This window comes from Vigna radiata, chromosome 6 (assembly GCF_000741045.1).
Source record: "Vigna radiata var. radiata cultivar VC1973A chromosome 6, Vradiata_ver6, whole genome shotgun sequence".
NCBI lineage: Eukaryota > Viridiplantae > Streptophyta > Magnoliopsida > Fabales > Fabaceae > Vigna > Vigna radiata.
In genome coordinates, this window is record NC_028356.1 from 5,090,957 (window position 1) to 5,104,883 (window position 13,927).

At 28.1% G+C, this 13,927-nt stretch overlaps 1 pseudogene; it reads right to left on the reverse strand.

Annotated features, from left to right (window-relative positions):
* Positions 1 to 3,080: 3,080 nt before the first annotated feature.
* On the reverse strand, positions 3,081 to 9,449 carry LOC106763299 (annotated as a pseudogene).
* Positions 9,450 to 13,927: the final 4,478 nt, after the last annotated feature.

The window sequence follows — 13,927 nt, forward strand, 5'->3', positions numbered from 1 at the left end:
ATTTATATATATATATATATATATATATATATATATATATATATATATATATATATATAATATTTGTTTGGTTAATATTGTGTGGTGTTCATAGAAAGAGAAGTGGCCTGCTTATTTCATTTTACGCCATGCACTCTCCCATATAAACTAACCCCCATCCCCTGTATATTTTAATTTTATTCGTGGGCATGTTCATAATTTACTTTACTTTATGCAGTCCATGTTCACTGCACAGACACCACTTCATGTTCATAATAAATTACGATGACAATTCTAAAACTCTATTTTTAAATTTATTTTTTTATTATTTGTCGTCCCGTACAATTTATATAACAACACTTATTTTTTAAAAAGGTTAAATATGTTTTTAGTTCCTATATTTTGGGACAATCTTGGTTTTAGTCCCTCTTTCAAAATTGATTTATAAATTATAAAGAATGGATTCTAAATTTTTAGGGGTTAAAGGGAGATAAGTTGATTTAAAAACTTTAAAGAATGAATTCTCAACTTTTAGAGATGATATATTTAGGTAAAATATCACCATGGATTAGATTTATAAGATTAACTCTTTGTTTTTTTATCAGATTTCTTCCATCCAACTAAGTGAAGTGAGTCAAATGGTCCTAAAATATAGGAAGAGTAATTTTATTTAGATAAAGTTCTTCCAAGAAGTAAGAAAGCTTTCATCTTTAATCTTAATTTGTGAAACATACATCTATCTCCACCATATATACTATCATTATGTGCTTTGTAATTTGAAGGCTTTAAAGACAACTACACCATTTTCAAGAAAGTTCTAAATAGGAGGAAAAAAAAAATCCTAAAGTGAAGTTAGATACACAAAGAAAGAATAAACAATATTAAAAACTCCAAGAATCATACACGATGCAATGATGTTAAAATCATTGATTGTTTAAGATTTATGTGCGTGTCTAATTAAACACATTAAAAAATTAAATAAGTCAAACAATTGTAACATACGTTTTAGGCTGATAACATTATTTTCTATCTTTTATTTGTGTAATGTTTTGTGAAATCAACTATTTCCTAACTTTTATTTGTGTAATGTTTTGTGAAATCAACTCTTTCCTAACTTTTATATTGTTTAATTCTTAAATTTGATTTATTCTTGTATTGTTTTGTGTTTTAGTTATTTTTATATTTGTTTATCTCTAACTTTTATTTTGAATATGTAAAATAAATCAATAAAAAACAATTGGATGATAACAAACTGAACCTCAAGGGAATAAGATTGGACAACAAAAGAAGGATTTTTAGGAAAATACCTGCATCGAGCACATTAGAAATCGCAACCAACGCTACAAAGTTAAAGAGAAAATTCAGCTGTAGAACGTTAGAAAACTGGGCGGTGGCTGAGCGATGGCTATTGACGTCAAGTAGTGGTGTCTTAGAAGTTGCTGTTATGAATTACCGATCATCGGTATTCCATCGTGTATCATCGACAAAAATTTGTTGTTTCCAGCGGATCTTATATGTTGATAAATCCTACATTTTTTTCTTATAGTGCTCGTCGTGTTACAATTTTAATAACAACACAGTTTTTATCCTTTAAAATTATCTTTACCAGTTCTTGGTACTTTCAGTGCAAGTGGAAGTTATCAATGGTACCATCAAAAACTCCACATCTACATGAATCGACATATTATTATTAGATTTGAAAAATATTTTGGATGTACATAAAAAAATTCTTTATTATATAAGTGTTGGATTCTTCAACAGGTCCATGATTAATTTTTTTATTAAACACAATTAAGAAAGCTAGACAATTAAATCTATTTTTGTGATATTATGTAAACTCGCCTTCATTTTATGAATAATCTTTATATTAATGGATACAGTATAAATATAAATAATATCTAATTTTTTAAATTAAGATATGAAATAAAAATAAATATGAACACACATTTGTCTCATTTCCCTCCTTAAATCCTTCCTCATTTTAAATTTGTGGAACGCCCTGTTTAATTTTTCTAACAACTTTATTGCCACTTAATCACTTTTCTCTTGTCAACCTTGTTATTTCTATATTAATATAGATTCTTATCAATGTGAATATTATGATGAATAAATAGTATAGACTTATGCATACAGCATAAAACACATATTAAAGAAGATACACAATAAAACAAGAAACTGTATCACATGGATTTGTGATGATTGTTACATTTGAAGGTTCACATATAACCTTGAAGAATCTTAACTTCTTATATTTGAAAGATTTACAAAATGTTTTTTTATCTCGGCATTTTTCACTCAGCTCTTTCACATTTTCAGAATTTTAACATTGAGAAAACCTTTATTTTCCTTTTAAAACCAGTGATTGATTTCAAAAATTGCATGTAACTATCACAGTCGATTATGCTAAAAAATTAATCGATTCATTTGTTCAACATCCTTTCCAGAAATAAGTATTTTAGAAACTAAACTTTATTAAATGAGTAAAGTGATTTTTATGATTAAATGGGAATGCTAGCTCTGCTTTGATATAATCGATTAAGTTTCATTTTAATTGGTTAATTGCGAATAACACTTTGTTTCTAAGGTTTAATTGATAAAATGAAAAAGTAATTAACCAAACATAGTGTTTCAAGCCATTATCTAGTTTAATTGCTTAAAAAAAATATTTTCAACCAAAAGTCTTTTTATTTTTAAGGCCTTTTACAATTTTAACGTCTTAGACATCATTAAAAATAAAACAGATCAAATTATTTTTGGTATTCATCAGCCTACAGTTTCTCATTTTTTTGTGATGGTCAACTATATATATATGATGACACTTTTTCTCAAAAAAAAAAAAATAGAAACATGGTATTTATAAAAGCAAGAACAGAATGATGTTCATACCAGGACAGATTTTAAAGATAAAGGATAATGATTGTTTCTGATAACACTCATACAATAACATACTCTAGAGTTTTCTCATCTTTTTTTCAATACCCAAGCCTAATAATAGGTATCTATTCATTATATTTCTCAAATTTCTCAATAGTCTCCTTCAATTCTTTTTGTTCTTCCATTCTTGATGGTGCTAAAATTATTTCCTGTCACATGAAACCGGGTTACATGATGATGTTTGGTTCCTTGTAGAGATTATAAATATAATTCGCTTCAACATTTAAATTGATTATCCTCTCCATGCATTTAAAATGTTCAGGATGCACCAATAAATCTTCAACACCATCTTTCGAACCTATGAAGTACAATATATTCCAAAAGTTATTTTAATGACATTGGATTTAATAAAACAAAATTTTCATAATAAAATTAAAATTGGTAAAATTTACCTTTGGTGGATGATCAATTGCATTGGTAAAATAGAGCCTGGCATTATCCACAAGTTAGTATTTTGGAAATGCACGAGCAAAATTTTGGTGAGATTTTAGTTGTGCACTCACCCTTACTGCTCTTCCTGTTACAATAGCTCTCCTGTCAAAATTCCAATATGAAAGGTTAATTATAAAAATTAACAAAATCAATTAGTTAAAAGTAAATTAGTATGTAAATTAGTAAGCATATATATACCTGATAGCTCTAACAATAGCAATGTAAGTATGACAAACCACACCCACTAGCTCAATCCTATAAGGTTTTCGAGTGTTTGTTTTTCCCGTAGAAGTTTCTCCTTGTTCATCTTCAATCTCTTCCCAATAATTCTCCATCACTGTCCCATCATCATTTTTTTTATAGCCCAATCCAATTTTATATTTGCATCTATGAACATTTCTGGCCATTGCAATGGTCTGTTTTACAAATGGTTCCCATGACAGGGTACCATCCATGATTACATCTCGACCTTCATTTAATGCTGTTACTAAGAGGGATTGTGCAGCACGAGTGGAATGCTCATGTACCTATTCAGATTTTGATGAACATAAAACTGTCATTAATTATAAATAAGAAATAAAGATCTAACCTATTTCACCTATTTTATAATAGTTAAATTAAAAAAGAAAAAAATATTGAACATAAAACATTTTAAAATTTATTTTAGTTTGTTACATGTGCGTATAGAAGCATACCGTTTCAGAAGTTAGTAGTTTCTCCTTGTAATCAAAAGGTCGGTCTGGTTGATTAAGGGCATTATATACTGCATCTGTTTCTTTAAAAGCATCTGCATCAACATTCACAGCATTCGTAGCTACTTGTAACCAAAATGCTTGCAAAATCATTATATAAGTATAAATAATCAAATTTGTAAAGTAAAGCCATTATATAAGCATAAATAATCTTATTTAAATTTATAAAGTCAAGTTGTAAGAAAAAAATATTTTCATAGTTGAATATTAAATAATAAATTCTATCTACAATGTTGAAGTTCTCACCGCTAACAGATTTTATACTATAACAAAAGAGTCCCTACATGCCTAAAGAAAATTATTCATAAATACAATTGTTTACTTTATATGTTATGGGTGGACTGGTAGGTATTGATAGATGACTGTATTTATGGATAAAAATTGGAGGGATGCAGGAAGCAACTGTAAAAATAGATTTTTAAAGATGTAATTCTTACATATGCTTAATGCTATAATATAACAAAGTAGACACTATATATCTAAAAAAAGCATTCATGATTGTTTCATATACTATAGATGAGGCCGTTCTACCATAATTTTATTTGTTATTTTTATGTAATCTTTTAATTTTACATGAAATAAATTTTATAAAACAATTAATTTTATAATAGACAGAGGATTATTCTTTAAGAATGGCCTCACGTATGGTGTTTTTTCCAGCACTCATGCCTCCTCCCATGAATAGTAATACTGGAGTTTTCTCTACAGGTACCATTTCTTGATCTTGATGGAGTGCTTTCATTTATTCTATTAGGGTAGAAAATGTTCTGGTCATCCGTAAATTTATATACAATCTGTCAAATCTTTCTTTCTTGGCAAAATAGTAGATAAAACAAATATTTAAATAAATAGTAATACATTTTTCACATATTTAGAAAAAATGTTTTTAAAATTTAAATTATTTTTTAGCTTGATAGTAATCTACAGTTCTTTTTAAAAGAAAAAAATATTGTAAAAATTAAAGAAAATAAAATTTTACCTTGTAGCTGTCAACATGATTTCCCTTAGCTTTCTTATAGGGGAGACTCCACGCTTATAGCCTGCCATCAACCAATCAAATAATGAAAAATCATTAATAAAATAAGTTGAAAAGATAACCATGAAAAGAATATGATGCTCTACTGTACTAGGAAAGTTAACATGAAATTCAGATTATTATTATTATTATTCATTGTATGGTAGCAAAGCTTATTAAAAAAAAAAAAAGAAAGATAAATAAATAATAAAAATAACTAAAATTTATACTTCAGTGATGACAGAAGAAACTTCATCCCAGTTGAAGGAAAAATAACTGAGAATACATCTTTCAAATTCATGCTCCAGCTTTATATATAGATGATCTATGTTCTCTTCATTGCCAGAGGAAATATATTCATATATTTTCTCGTCACATCTTTCAGATCTTTTGAGATATTCTTCGACTAGTATGCACAGAATTGGAACCTTTTCAGCATCTTCAAATCCCAACTGTCTTGCTACAAGTAAATGAACAATACATCATATAAAAAAAATTAGTTACATCATGATTGTTAAATTCAAGAGTTTATATAGATTTGTGATTCGAGTAAACTTGACTAATAAAAGAAACCTGTAAGAATTTACTTTACATAAAAAAAAAAAAAAAAAAAAAAGTAACATCCTAATTCAAATCAGGTGGTGCTGTGTGTACTACTAAGTGGCAAAGACAAACAAGGTCCAAATCATTGGATTTACAAAAAGGTGGACTGCAAACAGAATGACTATGGTAAATAAAACATTATAGTTTCGGAACCCTATTACCTCATTTTCATAATTAAACACATTAGAATTGTTGGAGATAAATTTTGCTGTCGTGATGCTTGATTATATCAGTGGTAACTTCACAATTACTTCCCTTGTAAGTGAAGGTGTGGACTTAGATTGGCATTGTAGCAGATACTTTTCAATCAAACTATCGTCATACAAGATGACCTGACTTCCAAGGCAAAATGAAAGAATCTTGTTTATGCTTGCTTTGTTCAGTGGAAGTTAATGATATGATCTCCATGTCAGTACAGCATTCAGACAGATGAAGTCCAAGTTTAATTGTCCGAAATTCTGTATTCTCATTCAGCAAAACTACCTACCTCATATAATCACATAAGTTGGTATGATGTAACTGGTATCAAGATCTAAAATATACCTAGAGTGGAAAGAATGAGGCAAATTCCTCATACATCTCATTTAGCTAAATGAGAAAACTTTATAGTGAAAAGTGGTTGCGTGTTAATTTAGAAAATTATACCTAGATCGAGTACTTTGAACAAAGAGTATTATGCTTTATGAAAATCAAAGTTTATGTAGCTTTTAAGGGTAAACTCTAGTTTTTTATTTGTTTCAGAAAAGGACCATCAATAACTTATTATAAAGAAAGATATAAAAACAAAAAATGTTCAAATAATTTGTAACAGGAAGACCCTTGGGCTAGAGGGTGCAAGAATGCATATATCGTGATAGGGAAAAATGGGATGTAGTCAATATTTGACACATAAACTGTAAATTAATAAATAAACATTTTATTAATTAGAGGTATAGATAAACATTTTATTAATTAGGTGTATTTTAGGAGCACGTGAAAAACTTGGAAATGGACTCTAGATTTAATTATACATCTTATTGTCTTAAAATTTTATTTCTTTAATAAATAAAGTTCTTAGGGAAATCATTTAAGTAGGTAAAAACATAAAAGTAAGAAAACTTTACACTCTCCACACACGCCAGCTCGAAGGATGCGAGACAGGAGCCGCAGCGTCAAGCACGGCAGCGAGTGCGACGACCACGAACCAGACGAAACACGACCACGGCGAACGAGCGGCAAGCGGAACAAACGCGACTACGAACGATGACCATGAACAGCAAACGGAGCCAACAAAGCGTGACCAGAATGGTGGATTTCTCTCTTATTCAAACTCATAAAATCGCAACAAAATCGCGATTCCAGAGTCTACCGAACTTACTTCCGAGTTAACTCGGAAACTAGGAACACAGACTCGTCGCGAGTATATAATCTTGCAAAAACATGTGTTTCGGTATAAATTTACTGGAACCGAAGGACTAACCTCGATGACGTCGTCTTCTGTCTTTCTGTCCGCTTCTTCTGATTTCCGACCGTACGTCCTCGCGTTGACCTCAGCCGTATGACGATCTTCTGGCCTTAACCGGGGGAGGTACCTGAAAAGGCACTCCGACGCTCAAGTTAGGCGTGTATAGGGAATTCTCTGTGGGAGAGAATTGATAAGATGAGAGATATGCTGTATGAATTGTGAGTGAAATGCATTCAGAGAACGTACCCGTTTGGAATCCTCCAGCCCTTACTTATAGGCTTCGGGTTGATATATGTTAAACAAAATATAAACAGAATAACAATAAATATAAACGGTCTTACTTAGCATATCTTTGTTTCTGTTGAGATATATCTGGTAAATATATCTGAATGATATATTTTTATGGATGACCATTTACGCTAGTATTGGGCTTTGAGCCCAGTAAGATTGTGGCGCTATTGTGGGCTGTTGGCCCGTTAATGCCGTTCGGTTCCTCAGGCCGTTGGAAGTATACTACCGTACAACATGTAAGGGTAAAGGAATTCAAAACCTAAAACAAACGTACCAACGTAGTGCGAGAAGCGTTCTATTCACCATTTTCGACCAGTACATGAACGCAGTAGCCGTAGCTACTAAACCTACGGAAACCATGAGAATATGCTTCATTTTCAGTATTTTCTATTCAAGTTCCTCCTCTGTTCTGCTAGTTGTGTATCTTTCTCCAAAACCCTCCCTTTCTAAAACCCTCCGCTTCGAAGACCCTTATGATTTTCACAATAAAATGTTATTTCAATTAACTAAAGTTTTGTCCAAGAAACATCTAAAAAAAAGTTATATAAATACGTGGACCTCTTAAAATTTAACTAATTAAAAATCATTTGAAAAACAATGTGTAGGTATGAAATAACTTAAAAAATATATGTAAAAGAGGAACATAATAAGATTTTAATTTCATTTCTCATCTAAACGGTGATGGTTAATATTAGTTAATATCTTACGGTAATAAAAGAAACTAAAATTACATATTAGCAATTTATTTTAATACATGAATTTATAATATTAATAAGACGTTATATAAAATATTATCATTATTTTGAACTCTAAATTTTGATAATAAATTTATAAATTTTCATATACTCAATTTTCTTATTTTTATTTAATATAAGATTTAAATTACACATTGATTTAAATTTTCATATACTCAATTTTCTTATTTTTAATATGTTAATTATTTATTATATAAAAAATAATACATGTTTATTATGATAAATTAAATATTAAATGTGTAATAATTTATTAATTTTTTATTAATGATATTGATGAAATATTTATATTATTTAATGTTTGAAAGACATTAACAATTAATTAATTATTGTAAATGTTGGATGTTAACTATTATAAATAGTTAATGTTTGAATGAGAATGGTGATTATTATCATTCATTATTATCAAATAGAGAAACACTTTTACTTAATGCTCACCTTAAAATATTTTTATCTTAATTAACTTGTGTACAAGTGCTGAGTTTGGCTTAATGTATTTACAACTATGAAATTGTTTTTATAGTTTTTTATGCACAATGGTCCCTATTTAGCTTACCTTGTTTTCCAAAACACGTATTTATTAGGCCTTGTTCGGGTGATGGAAAAGAAGAAACTTTAGTCCATTTATTATGTGTTTGCGTATGTGAATGAGGTGTGATTATAGACAATTTTACATATGGTGGAGACAAAATATTTTACGTTATTACAATATATGGACTTGATGTTGTTTCACAAACATGGGATATTGTTTGGTGGTTGTTGATGAATCTAACAAATAAAGAATGCAAGAGTGTTTGAGGATTGGACAACTTGGTACGTTATAAATCAAATAGCTCCACGGATGTTATTTCTTAATTGATTATTGAGGAATCTTCACACAATAAATATATATATATATATATATATTTTGGGATATCAAGATAGATGTGTAAAATTTTCATAGATGCTTATTACATAAAATATACTTGAAAAAAAATTATTTATACTATAATTTACATATATAAAAAAAGTTGAAAAAAGATTGGGGTCAAATTCCCCTTACGAACCTTCTAAGCTCCGTCGTTCGATTCATACTTATAATTGATTTTAAAAGCTTGGATTTATGCTTGTGGATTATACTCTTTCAAAGATGGTATGGTTTTATCAAAATGAGTTTGAACATTATCTTTTGTGTTAATACCCTCAACAACAAAAACGACGATAACTTTATCGACGATGATGGCTTGAGTGAGACAACGGAGGTGCATAGTTAGAGTAAAGTGAAGCTAGGTTCGAAAGGATGGGGAAAGAAGGTCGCACAACAGATAGGAAAAATGGAATTATGTAAGCTTGTAAGGATTAAGGTTTCTTTCAGGTTAGCAAATTTAAGTTACTTTTTACACTTTCATTTCCTATATTTGTTTAGTCTGAATTTGTATGTACTTTATACATATGTAGGAATAAGCCCAACAATGCTAAAAACACTGAAAGATTAAGTTCTTAAATAAAGGAACTTTAAAATCTTGGTATGAGACATATGGAATTTTTGGGAAAAGTAATGAAGATTGAGAAGAGAGAGTTGGAGGTCTTTGACAATGGGATATAAAATTTGAGAATGACATACTATCCATAAAATACTTTTTACAGATAAAAAAAAAGTTATAATTTTATACCAATTTCATTTGGAATAAAAAGTTTACTTTTTTTTTTTATATTGTTTACATAAATACTGATTCTTGGATCGATATAAAAAACATTTTTTACCACTATAAAAATGTTTTTTTTTTCACTAATAAATGCTGAAAACCCCTTAATCACTACTAAGGATGACAAAAATATCAATGTATGTGGTTATTCGAGAATAAAATTCTTAATCACTACTAAGGATGACAAAAATATCAATGTATGTGGTTATTCGAGAATAAAATTCACGATGAAAAAGTTTGTATTTATAATATTTATTATTCGTGGGTATCGGATATTTTAATACCCGTTCACAAACAAGTCGGGTGCATGTATCATATTACTCGTATTCACGGAGAATCCGTTACCCATAAAAAAAAAGTAAAAAATGAAAATTTAATTTATATTTTATTAAGTTAAAATTAACTAAAATTAAAATTTAATTTATGTTTTTGTTAGTTTAAATTTAATTTAATTTAATTAATTTATATTTTATGTTTTATTGTAATTTATTTAAAAAAATTATGAAATATATTTTTTTAAATATAGTGTAAACCTCACGTTTCAAATTGATTTTGTAGTGACTTATGTTTAAAGTATAATTCCTAACATGGTATCAATGTTATAAGATATCCTAGCGAAGTTTGTTTTTTGTTGTGTAAGATGCGATTATCACGGAGGAGTGTTTGAACATTAAACAAAAGCATGCAGGGCTCTCTAAAGCGCAATGTGAAATTTTTTTTAGATGGTATAACAAAAAGACTAAACTCTGGTACATGCTTTAGTTATAAGAATTTTCTTAGGTGTATTTTCTAGTAGCTACATAAGTAGGTTTCATTTTAAAGTTGTATTAAATGAAGTTTCATTTATCTTTCAATGTGCATTTGATGAAGCTCATCAGATGAAGTATTTTTTTTTTTTTTATCGATGTCAAGTTCTTTAAGCAATTTGTTTGTCCTTCTTAAAACATCAAAAAATTTAAGTTCTAGCAGACTCTGAAAGAGAGCTTTTATATGTAGGTATATATGTTATTTGTTAGATGAACCTTCTAACATTTGTTTATGTACTCAATATAATTAAAATGATTTATATACTTGGATAACAGGGATTGATTTGTGTACTTGGAATTAGAAATGATTTGTATACTCGTTGTAACTAACAACATTTGATATATTTGTAATCAATTAATTTATTTGATTAATGACACATCTCAAGCTTTGTTTTAAGAAAGAATTGCACATAACCCTTGAATTGAATGAACCAATATAATGTTCTTTTTGCTTTATTTATATGTTTGACGATCTAATTGAGTCTTCATAAATGAAAGTCTAAGGTTTTATAAACCTTCCCTTCTATAGCAAGTTATACTAACATGAAGTACATAATAAGACAAATAAAAAAAGATATATAAGCATTATTATCAATTTGACTAATGTATCAAATCGTATAAGTAATAAAGTGGACGAGTTCATATATTGTTTTCGCACATAGACTTGTGTTGTTTAGAAAAAAAATTATGATTATTTACTAATTTAGATGAAATACATTGAATGATGAAAATAATTAATTTTTATGAGAATACTTCTAAGATCTAAAATTCAATTAAATTGATGAAAATACTTATGCGATAAAGACTTCGCCGAGGTTAAATTTCATGCACTAAACACTAAAAAATATATCTTTAGTTCCTACTCTAACATTCACACCACTATTTAAAAAGTCCTAATGTCTTAAAGACAAGTCTAAACTTATTAATAAAAATCCCAATGTCTTAGATCTTTTTATTAAAAGTTCACATTAAGCATTAAGTTTGGATGTTTAGAATGACCAATCGATGAACTCTATGTCTAGATGTACAATCAATGTCTAGGTTCAAACATCATGTCCAATAATCAAATACACTCAATAAACTATCATACAGTTAAGAACGAAAATAGAACATAAGAGTAATGAAAAAAAAATATATTAAATAACAGAAATAAAAAAGAGTTAATATACATTACATTAAACCTCCGCGAATAAGGAAATTAGTTACTCATTTACATTCTAAACACTAAAAAAAGAATATTAATGAATGCATTTAGCCTCTAGAATGAGTCTCTATCCAAGAATTTGAATTTCAATTGTATATAAGACCTTCTATTTATAGATTTTCATAAACACACAACTCACTAGGTTGAACTTGAAATCTTCAGTGATTTTCTCATATATAAAAATACTTGTCCTTTTCAAATTATTAAAGAGAAAAACATTAATTATCTAAAAATATAATAATCAAAATACCAATAAAAGATAAAAAATTGATTTTGTTAAATTTATGTATATAATTTTAATAATCTGAAGAGATAATAATCAAAATACCAATAAAAGATAAAGTACTTATCTTTTCTAAATTTATTTGATAAAACCTTAATTATTTAAATGGATAATAATAAAATTATCAATAAAAATAAAAAATATGATAATGCCAATCATCAAGCATAAACTAATACATGTATAAAAGATGGCAATCACGAATCTCGATGAATGATTCGGGAAAAGAATGAAAAGTCATAACCATTAACATAAATCTGAATGATAAAAGGTAGTTGTATGAAATCCAACAAACTTCGATGATGGAAGTTAGACTATCCTTGGAGACTATTTGATCTTCATTAAAGGGGAAATAATAAATTATAATGCGTAATGTGAAGACACATGTACATAAATACTTAAGTTGTGCATAAGATATGTTATATAATATTATTTAAGTTGTGCAGAAATGGCACCTCATGAGTACAACGATGATAGAGAAATGAAGTAACGTTCGTTTTCATTTTGGAAACAAGCGTTATGACAATGCCACTTGAATGCAAAACATGAACACGAATGACAACAAAAAATGAGTATTTTAAGAAGAACGTAATAAGCCTTAATGAAATAGAAAAAAAAAAAAGAAGCGAGGAGAGGGAACGAACTAGTGAGCCAACAATGGAAATGGAACAAGGTGAGCAAGAATGGAAAAGACTGCAATTGTGACGAAAATGACACCTCATGAATGCAACACTGATAATAGAGAAATGAAGTGACGTTCGTCTTCGTACGAGTAATGGAGAAACGACAATGGTGTTCGTGTCTCTTAACTGTAGGGAAAAACAAAAGAGTTCTAAGTGACATAATGAAACAAATGTCTTTATTAAAGTTCTAAATATCTGAAAAATTAATTCTAACAAAGAAATAGACTTTGATTATTTGTAAAACCAAAATCTATTATCTAACAATGAGATAAAATTTAAAAATAACATTTTTGAAATTTTGTAACGAGGTTCTTTACATAACCAAAACATGTAATGGTATAGGCTTTGATTATTTTAGAATCAAAACCTATAGTTATGGAAAAAATTTAAAAAATACCACCGTATTTTGAAAAATTTTATTTTATCTTGAAACCAAAATCTATTAGGTGATTTCGAAAAACATTTTTTGCATTAGTTAGGAGTTATGAAATTCCAATCTTTGGAAGGAATAAAGTATATTTTACAAAACACAATTGAAACATACATAAAACTAAAACAAGGTCAAGAACATAAAAAGAATTGAGTAAAAAAATAAGTTATAAAACACTGATACATAACATTAGTAACACTAACAAGACTAACACGTTAACAAAACTTAAAAATAAACAAAAATGATAAATAAATAATTAAAAAATAAAAATACTATAATATGAAATGTGATATTTATAAAAAGAATATAAATATCAATATAACAGAATAAAGATTGAGTCTATTAAGCTTAATTACGAAAATAATAAACGTTACTTCCCGTAAAAGTAGTGAAGTTGATTAAATCAAAGTGTTGTTTTGAAGCATATGCTTATGTATGCCAAGGATAACAAGTGGATTGTGCTAGTAAAACCCTTCATAAGATTGATAATTCTCTTGTTTTTATTACATCTTTTTTATGTTTTTATTATAACATGATATTATTTAAAGAACCATTCGTGGTCATTAATTGTCATGCCTGGTGGTTGAGATCCGGAAATCCTGAAGAAATTATAGTTTTAAAGCAACCAAATTGATAG